Source organism: Cavia porcellus, unplaced genomic scaffold (assembly GCF_034190915.1).
Source record: "Cavia porcellus strain 051 isolate PalLab524CR breed Dunkin Hartley unplaced genomic scaffold, mCavPor4.1 scaffold_43, whole genome shotgun sequence".
Classification (NCBI taxonomy): domain Eukaryota; kingdom Metazoa; phylum Chordata; class Mammalia; order Rodentia; family Caviidae; genus Cavia; species Cavia porcellus.
Window position 1 is genome coordinate 1,821,187 of NW_026947526.1, and position 10,049 is coordinate 1,831,235.

The following is a 10,049-nucleotide window of genomic DNA, read 5'->3' on the forward strand; positions in this document are numbered from 1 at the left end:
ATATTACTGACATTAAATTGAATATTGCCTCATTTCATTGGCGGCATTTTTCTGCTGACTCACTAATTACTCAGGAACCTTCCTTCTCCTTATGAGTGCGAATTACCTTAAGTATCTCCAGTAAATTTTGCATTCTTTTTCAGCTTCCTGGATATCCCCAAGTCCTCCTGAATTGTAGACATAAAAATCCCAGTGCTCATTAGAATAATACATACAAATTAATAGATTTTGTTTAGAGTTATGATATAATGTGTCCAGGTCTGAGCTATTTTTAAAAATATTTTCACATTGTTTTTAATGAAACAGCACTGATGCGTGACATACAACATTCTGAAAGCATGAGTGACAAAAGTATTTTGTCCTTACCAATTGCAGTCCTGTTCCTAAAGGTTTCGCCCATCACGTCTCTGTAGAGGTTCTTTTGGGATGGACTCAACAAAGTCCACTCCTCATTGCTGAAGTTCATGACCACATCCTCAAAGGTCACCACCTCCTAAAGGATCAATCATACATATATTTCTGACAGGAAGGTTGAGACACCAGGTTTGGGATATCTTAAATTCTCTCCTACAAATATGAATCAAAATCAAAGTGTGGTATATATCTATAATTCCAGCACTCAAAATGCTGAGGCAGGATGGTTTCAGTGAGTTCAGGGCAATTCTAGGCTCCATAGGTGTTCAAATCCAGCTGATATACATATAGAAAGCTTGTCTCAATAAAACAAAACAAAACTAAACAAATACAACCAAACAAAACAACTGAATGAGGACTGATTTCTTCAAATTTAAATCCATGTCTTGGTCATTAATTTTGTGTATATACACATTTTTGAAGACAGCAAATTTGATGATAGATTGCAACTCACTGCTAATGTAACAGTTAAATAGGAGCACTGATTCTTGTTCTGAGTCACTGCAATAGTCCCTGTGTACTGTCTCTAATGCAGAGCTCACAGTGAGAAGCCTGTAGGACCAGCATCCACAAAGCACCGAGGCAGATAAATATCCCATCAATCAACTGGGAAGCAAGCAAGCACCCCCCTTCCCTGGTACGTGGTGGTGGTGTAGCAGACTGTGGCCCATCCAGGGGGCAAACCAGCAGCAGCTCCTGAGATCCACGCCATGCTGGAATTTAGGACACTTGGAAGGCAAGTAAGCACCACTTCTCCCTGGTAAGCGGTGGCTGTCTCGCAGATTGTGGCCCTTCCAGGGGGAGAACCAGCAGCAGCTCCTGAGATCCACGCCATGTGGGAACTTAGGATGCTGTGAAACCAAACAACTGGCCTGTCTCCCTAGTAAGCAATAGTGAACCTACAGATGCACTAGAATCAAACATCCCACTTCCCTACCCCTCTTCTCCTGTCCCCCCCCCCCCCCGTTAGCAAATGGGAAACAGAAATCTGAGAGTCTCCTGGGAAGCAGACCATAACAAATAAGGGGGATTTCCTTCTATCTCTTTGAAGGCAAATATATTTGTTACTGTTTTGCTCTATTCTGAGTAATGGTATTGCTCTATTCAATATTTTTTGAAAAGTACTATAATGTTCTGTATTTCATCTCATTTTGGTATATGTGTTTGAAAGAACAACTATTGGGGCTGGGGATTTAGCTCAGCAGCATAAGCACCTGCCTCGCAAGCAGACAGTCGTAGATTCGATCCCCGGTACAGATAAAAAGGAAAAAAAAAAACAAAAAACAAAAGAAAGAACAACTATTATAAAGATAATAAAATATACTGTGATACCTATTATAGTTATCGCAGTAACCAGTTGTGAAGTTGTGTACCAATTTTACTATTTGATCTTAGTTGGCCTTATTCTGCCTTGTTCTGTGGTATTTTACCACTTTCAAAATTTAAAAAACGAAAAAAAATCTCATCAATCACTTTGATAGGCTGCAGATAATGTCTCTTCTAATCTCATTTAGGCCAGTGAGTACTTTGTTCTTAATATACTTCAGCAGCATTTTGAAACATGAATTTGGTTTCATAGAACAAAACATAAACAACATCCAATATGGGACACAAATAATAAATGTTAGTGGAAAATGCTGTTTTTGAAAAATAAGTATATAATATGGAAACAGGCCCAAGCTATAATTTATAGCTCACTGTCACCAAGCATTCATGATCAATTCAGATATAAGGAATATATCTTGTGAGGCTGGTGAAGGACTTCTTCCTTGAATTTGGGGCTAACCTAAGCTACAGAGCTGTCTAACATAGAGAAACCCTGACTGTGACACCCCACAGACAAAGTGAAACTTGAAAGGAGACTGCATAAGACACCTTTGGTTTGTTTTTAAAAATCATAGCCATACAATATGGAAAAATTCCAAAAATATTCAACACTTTCTGAGAAACAATGTGGATATCTTCCATACAACAAAGAAAACACTTGCATAGTTGGGTATTTAGCTCAGTGGCATGAACACCTGCCTGGAAAGCATAGGTCATGAGTCCGATTCTTGGTACAAAAAAAATCCACATTTTACCTTCATAACACTGGGGCATAATTAGAGATAATCAAAATTAGATCTCAAGTGTGGAATAGAAAACGCATGGGTTGACAAGGATATGAAACACTGATTTTTGCCAGAGCTGGTGTTGATCACATCAAGGAAGCAATCAGAATCCAACTTTAACTTCACACTTACTCTAAGAACTTCCTGAATTTCAGTGAAGACCCTCTCTGTTGTATGTCCTGCTATTGGCTTCCTGCATTTTGTCAGTCACTTGCACATCCTTTTCACGCTCCTCTGATCCATCCAATGTTCATCTATATTCGTATCCTACATTACATATAAAAGAGTATTAAGTCATCCATTTCCACTCACCTATTCAAGAAAATACCAACTATTTATTCTTAAGTGAATTGAACAGGAGAGAAGTAATATTGATTGGAACACTATAAATAATGCAGTGGAAAATAAAATGGAAAAACCACACAGGAATCCCTCCCAGGATGAGAGGTCTGCCATTGACCAGCTCCTCTCTCCTGTCCTCACTTGATGTGCAGGCCTGTGTCTCTTCACTGCTGGGTGGAGAGAGAACCAGGACACAAGCTCTCTTCAATCTCAGGAAAGATCAGGGACATGGCCTACTTTCAGCATTTTCAGTGGCTGCCATTTATAAAAAACTCAGCAACTGTGCTGTGGAACATTCATGGTTTCTAACTGTCCACACCTGAACTGATTAAGAAGAGAATATGGTGTCTATCAAACTCATTTTTTAAAATGAACCTTAAAGTGGAATTTCCAGGTTAAATGTATAAAGCAAGAATTTGAGGATCGCAGATATTTCACCGGAAGCCTCAGCATACAGCTAGAGCCTGGTAGAGGAAGACTGAGTCTGCTCAGATCTATGTGGAGATGTAAAGTCAGAGAGATGGTCCAGACAGAGGTGCAGGACACCATGGCACCTAGCAGGAACCATGGCTAAAAAAGGCCCAGTCCAGGCTGCCTCATCCATCAGAGAGTTCTAAGGAAAGCGTCACACATTCCACACTGGACAGGAGAAAGCTGAAATGGTTCCAGAGCTCCTTCCTACATGCCTGAGGCCCCCTGTCTCACTCAGGGGAGCTCTGTATGAGAAGGTCAGTCTGTTACAGGGCTCAAATTGACTGAATGTTTTCCACCCAGCTGCAGATCTGAACTGCCACATGTGGACTCACCATAGCTATGGAGCAGGACAGGTGTTTACAGGGTGCAGGCGAGGTGATGGAGGCACTGCAGGCAGGTCACGGTACAAAGCCTTAAATAAGAGACCAGGCCCTCACCAGGCCCAGTTTCCTCCAGCAGTAACCAAACCCTGCAAGAGTGTGCATTAAAAACTGAGTAACTGAAAGGAGTTACTCACAAAATTATATATTATGGAGATAGTTTGAATATACAAAAGTAAATGGTAACATCCGTAAATAAAATGAGATGTGACCCTTAAAGGATATGTGGTGTCCATTGATGTCCCGGAACCACATGCATTAGAAGGAAACAGTCTGATGAACAGAGCAATAAGGAGCCCAGGTAAACATCACAGCTGCTTAATAACAACAACAATGTTAGGATACAATAAGTGCACCGGTGAATTTTATCCAGTATGTGGTAAAGAATGAATACTGATTGTTTTTCAATTCTTCCATCAAATTGAAGAAAAAACCACCACCAACTTCTTTTAAGTGACAAGTCATGCTGACAATGAAGCCTGACAATAATGTATTAAAAATAAAATAAATGAAAACACTCTGTTGGCTAATATTCCTAACGAACATACACAAAAGTATTCAGCTAAATGTTTGCCACATTAACTCACCATCATATTCAAAATTAACCAACACGATCAACACTGGGCTCAATCGCAGTGGTGCAAGAATGTTCCCTCTCGCGCACTAACTAGTATGTGTTGCTTCACACTTTCACAGCATAAGGTACAGCTAACCCCTGAAGAAATTTGGAAAGACAGCTTTGAGAACCTCAAAAGTTCACCATTTTTTCATGATATAAATCATTCATAGACTATCAGTAGGAGGAATGGACTCAGCACAGCATGACAAGCTCCATCCTTGACATGGTGCTCAGAGGCTGACAAGCTGCAAGCTTTGCTTCTAGGGTCAGAAAGGAGACAAGGCTTGCAACTCTTTTCAACATACAGTACTCAAAGTCCTGGCCATAGAATTTAATCCAGAAAGAGAAAGCAAAGCCTTCCAAATCAGAAAGGAAGGATTAATTGTTGTTACAGTTCTCCTGAGGGTGCAGCATTGTATATAAGAAATTTAAACTCCATTGACAACCTTATAGAACAAATTCACAAATCACTTAAATTGCAGGATACATGAGCAACATGCTCTAATCAATTCATTACTACATACTACAAACAAATTGTAGTGTCAAATACAAAGAACACAATTCATTTCACAAATAATCAAAAATAACTAATGATTAGGGAAATTGAAGCAAACTCACATCTTCTTGGAATGCAATAAGTAGAAGAGCACTAACAGAAGAAAAGCCATACTGTGATGAGAGATGGGAAGAATTCATGTTATAACGTACATGCTACCCAGAGCAACCAGGTGTCTCAGTGCCATTCATGTCAAAATATCAGTGCCATTTTCCTAGAAACATAAAAAAATATGAAAATTCACAAGGAAGTACAAGGAGTCTTCCTATAGACATAGAAAGAACATTAAAAGTAGAGACATCAAAATACTAGTTTCCAGGTACTATAAAGTAACAGTAGTCAAAAGGGTTTTACACTGGAAGAAAAGGACCACAGACTAAAACAGCTTGCCCAGATGCACACCAAGTGACAAAATCACTAGGAATTTTATTTTGTTTCTTCTTTCCTTTCTTTTCTTCCCTATTTTTTCATTTTCATTTTATATTCAGGGTCTCCCTGTGTCATTGGAGCCTGAGCTGAACTCAGAATATGTTGCAGGCTTGTCTGGAACTCCAGGAACCCTGCTGCCTCAGCCACTTGAGTACAGGCATTATAGGCATTTTCACCATTCCTTGCTCAGCCAGTAAGTTTTTTTTTTTATTTAAAGAGAAAGACAAAAATAAATGAAGCAAGACAGTAAAAGGCTAGAAGCAACACAGAATTTCAAGAGAAAAAAACATACAGTAAGAGTAAGAGTTCACCAGTTAATAGATCACACATTGTCAACTTACAAACAGCTGTCCAGAGTACAAAATTAAAGCATACAAAGTGGAGATTAATACAGTGAGATTGCAGTCAGTTCTGTTCAATGATAGAAGAAAAAGTCAGCAATATGGTTCTCGTTCCTACACAGCTAAATAAAGTTGCAGTTGTATCCTGGAGATCACTTTCCTTCCTCTCTTTTTTACACTAACAATCGCGCATTTTAGTTTCCATTACTTCCACAGTTTTTTTAACTTTTTCTTTGAAGAGGAAAAGAAAAAAGTTTGAAAAAAAACAGGCCAAAAAAACAAAAAACAAAGCAAGATGGAGCACATCAATTTCTCCATTATGGTAAACCTTATGCTAGGTGTGCTGACTAAAGTACACACGCAAAAGAACCTCACAAAGATTTCTCACTAGAAAGTCTATTTTTGACTTTTCATTTTTATCATTTTTTTGCTCTCTTTCTTCTTTCCTTTTTTCTTCAGACAGGGTTTTGCTATGCAGTTCTGTCTGGCCTTGATCTTCCCTTGTGGCCCAGGATGACCTAAAACTCACCACAAACTTCCTGCCTCAGCCTTCGGAGGCCTGGAATGACAGGTGTGCAACAACATTCCTGACTGTGTTTTTGCTTTAAATTTTCTCCAAAACAAAACTCCTCAATGTTTTTGATATTTTCAAAGTTAATCAGGTTGGTTATACAAAACCAAATCAGAAAGTACTGAAAACACCATGAAGGACTTTCAAAATCCTCACCAACATATAACATAATATAACATAACAGAGCATAATATAGTATAGCCTAATAACACAAAAATAAATAAAAAAGGAACCACATAACTCTGCTTTAAATATCTGCTTCCAAAAATACAGCAAGAATTTCTAAGTTATCCATACACCAGCAATAGGATGCATTTTCTTTGAAATAAATGTTGGTATCCACTCAAATGCTTGTGTAAGAATGAGTGTGGCAGCTTCCTTTTGAAGTCTGACCCAAAAACATAAAAAATGGCCATCACAAGATGGGTGACAGGTGCATGTGCTTGCTTCAGCCACATAATAGTGGGTGGTGGCAGCACAGAGAGAGCCCAGTATGGAAACACTGCTTCAAGGAGACCAACCAAAGAGTATTACAACTGAAAAGGCTCAGCACCATCACCTCTAGGAAAAGGAAACTACCCATCAGAGACACAAAGCCCATGGTCTGATTGGCATGGGAGGAAAGGAAGTGACAGCAGCAGATAGGAGACAAGTTCCCCAGGAATGATGCACATGTGTCCTTCATCAGTACAGGGTGATGATGTCACCACCCCTTGTACTCACCACCTGCTATCCTCCCTCCCTGGAGGTCAGAGTTTGGAGCACTACAGTATATAGCTGAGTTGAACATCTAAGGATGAATAAATAATCATTCCTAAGCATGTGAGAGTAAAACTGGCTATGAATCCTCCTCCCTTGGATATATGGGGTTTATAACATGAGACCTTCACATTGTTTGGTAAAATTATTATGGCTATTCTGCTTCCTAATGGAACTGAAATGAAACTAAAATGAGCCCAAGAAAGGAAGTCATCCTAACATTTGACAAATCTTTAACAGAAGACAATGTGTCTTTCATCCTCCAAGACAATGGACCCTTTGTATGGACATTTGTGTTTGGCACCCAGCCTGACACATCTGAAGCATCTACATGTTTGCTGCATTAAAATCTTCAAAGTGCAACAAAGTCTAAAAGTATACACAGTTTTCTAGCATTTTAACTTGTTGTTTCTAAGGAGGACATAGATTTGTTCCACAACTAAAAGCAAGGTGATATCACAGAGGAAGGCCAAACTGTGGATGCCAGTGCATGACCTCACTTCCTTGGCAATAGGTCAAAACAGAACTCTGAAGGCTCAGGTCACCAGGCACCTTGGTCTGGTGACAGTTGGTCTTTACAGACAGTTGGCTCAAGACAGTGAACAGGGAGCAGGTTATGTTGCTTTCACAGGACACGAGACCCCAGCCTCAGGATCCCACATAGGTAGACCATGTGGGAATGGCTGAAAAAATGGTTCACTCATCCCAGGGCCTTCAGGATGATTGTGGGAAAATGCCAAATGACAAGGGCATTGAAGGAAAGGGTTCACTGTCCCCAGCCTTCTGGCACACAGAAGCAGGAGAGAGACCAGGACAGGTGTCACTAGAGTCAGCCACAAGCCACTCAGACTCAGAGTCCAGCAGAGTAACATTAAGGTCTGACCACCACGGTGAATCCCCCTACATGATTTCTGCCCTAAGTTGAGTGTGACTGGGTCTGACATGCCCTGAGGGCAGATCCTCATGAGCAGGTGCAGGTCTGGGGGGGATGCAAGCCTGGGCCACTGTCAGGTTCTCGCCCAAGATCAGGCTGGTGGAGCAGAAGGGCAGCATCCCTCTTTAATCCACAGTCTCCAGATTCCTCTTCTGTCTTCCTGGGTAGAAATATGGGACAGAGCTGTCTGTCTTACAGAAATATAACATTATCTGTGTTCACAAAGAAAAACCTGTCTTGTCTCAGAGCCTCAGAGCCTCTGGCTTCTTGCCAGAAGCTGTGCTCTGCCTCAGCAGTGTGGCATATAGGATACCAGTCTAGAGATGGTCACAAAACTATGTGTTCCATGGCTTTGCAGCAGATTCTGGGACCCACAACAGATGCTGGCTCAGGCACAAAGTGTGTGTACAGAAAGGACTATAAAGACTCTCAGATGACAGAGAGTATCTTTGGGTCAGTGCTACACTGTACTTAACTTTGAGAATTTGCATGAAACTCTAGCCAGTATTATTGAGCCTGTGATTATCCATGGAGATTTTAAAAATGTTTTCTAAGGAAAGTAGAAAAAGAAACAGTTATGTACAGCTATGTTTCCCTGCAGTACACTGACAGCTTTGAACCCAGCAGACAATGTTATGAGGCTGGTAATATGCACATCACCACCTCAATAAGGCCAAAGTTTCTACAAATGCTGGAGGTAAAATATGGAAATACTTTAACAACAAAAACAGTTGAAATAAAATATCCTAAATATGCACTTAATATACCAAATATAAACTAGGCGTGATGGCTCTTGTGTGGAGCCCAGTACTTGAGATACTAAGGAAGGAGAATTGTTTGAGACCACTCTGGGTTATAATGTGACCTCAAAGCCATCCTGAATTTCATAGCAACATGCATCCTCAAAAAGATAAATACATCAGATCTAATGAACATAATAGTGTACTAGTGATGGCCTTGTTACATTAGCATCACTATCATATTTATACTGACCTGTAGTCTACTGGAAAACCTAAGTCACAGCCGATTTCTCAATAAAATATCACACCATTTATCAAATGGAGTACACTAGTGAGTATTTGTTGTTCGTCATTGGTATTTGGTGGTGATGGAGCAGTGCTTGCTGCTGCTCTCCACAGAAAAATGAGTATTGCTGCAGGAACAGGAATCTCCATGAATCACTGCAATATGTCCTTAACTCTTTGGGGAAAAAACCCACTAAAGGAGGCACTGCACTAATGAGAATTACTTATCTTAGTCTTTTGAATACTTTAAAAACTGACTTCAGTAGTAGCTGAACTACTTAACTACATTTCCACCAACAAGACTAAATAATTCCTTTTCTCCTGTAGTCTTCTGAATGTTCTTTAGATCTTATGGTGATTAGTTCTCTCTGCAATGAAATGATGTCCCCATTTGCATTTCTGTATTGTGCAAAAATGCTCAATAGTTCTTCAAGTATTTCTTGGCAATTTGTACATAGTCTGAAAAATGTGTGTTCCTTTCACGTTCCTATTGGTTTTACATGTTAGCTGTCAGGGAGTAATAGGCAAAATTTTTCTCATTCTATAGTTTATTTCTTCATCATTTTGGTTTGACTTTTTTGTGGCATCTATGCTTACACAGCAGGATTAAAATCTTACAAAGTCCTTTTTGCAAGTTTTGTCACCCTATCTTATTTTCTACACAAAACAGCAGCAATAGTATTTAAAAACATGTTTTTTAATACCTCTACATTCAGAACATGAAATGTCTGGCTCTTTCATGTTTCACTATGTTTTACTCCAATAGAGGCATATTTGAGACTGCCCCACAAATTACCAAAAAAGTACACTTCCTGAATAAAGAAAAATCACAATTTTCAGTAGTGATTCATTTACCCTATCGTACATTTATATTCTTGACCTCAACGTACTTGTTTCCTTAAACTTCAAATGCAGGCATAAAAACAACTGTTTCACACTCTGCTAAACCATCTAGCAATTGCCTCCCAAAGTCAGCTTCCAAGCCATTATCATCCCATCTCATTCTCTCCTGATGCTTGAACTAAAGAAATCATCTTTAGCCTAATCTTTATAGGTAACTCCTTACAAATGCAATTATTAAATGCAAAATGATC

The 10,049-nt window shown here is 39.5% G+C and overlaps 1 long non-coding RNA gene across 1 annotated transcript; it reads right to left on the reverse strand.

Annotated features, from left to right (window-relative positions):
- Positions 1–365: 365 nt before the first annotated feature.
- Positions 366–4,109, reverse strand: LOC134474929 (uncharacterized). Its single transcript, XR_010045862.1, has 3 exons — positions 3,674–4,109; positions 2,658–2,792; positions 366–493 (listed from the first exon to the last, which is right to left on the reverse strand). It is a non-coding gene; the product is annotated as an uncharacterized LOC134474929 (long non-coding RNA).
- Positions 4,110–10,049: the final 5,940 nt, after the last annotated feature.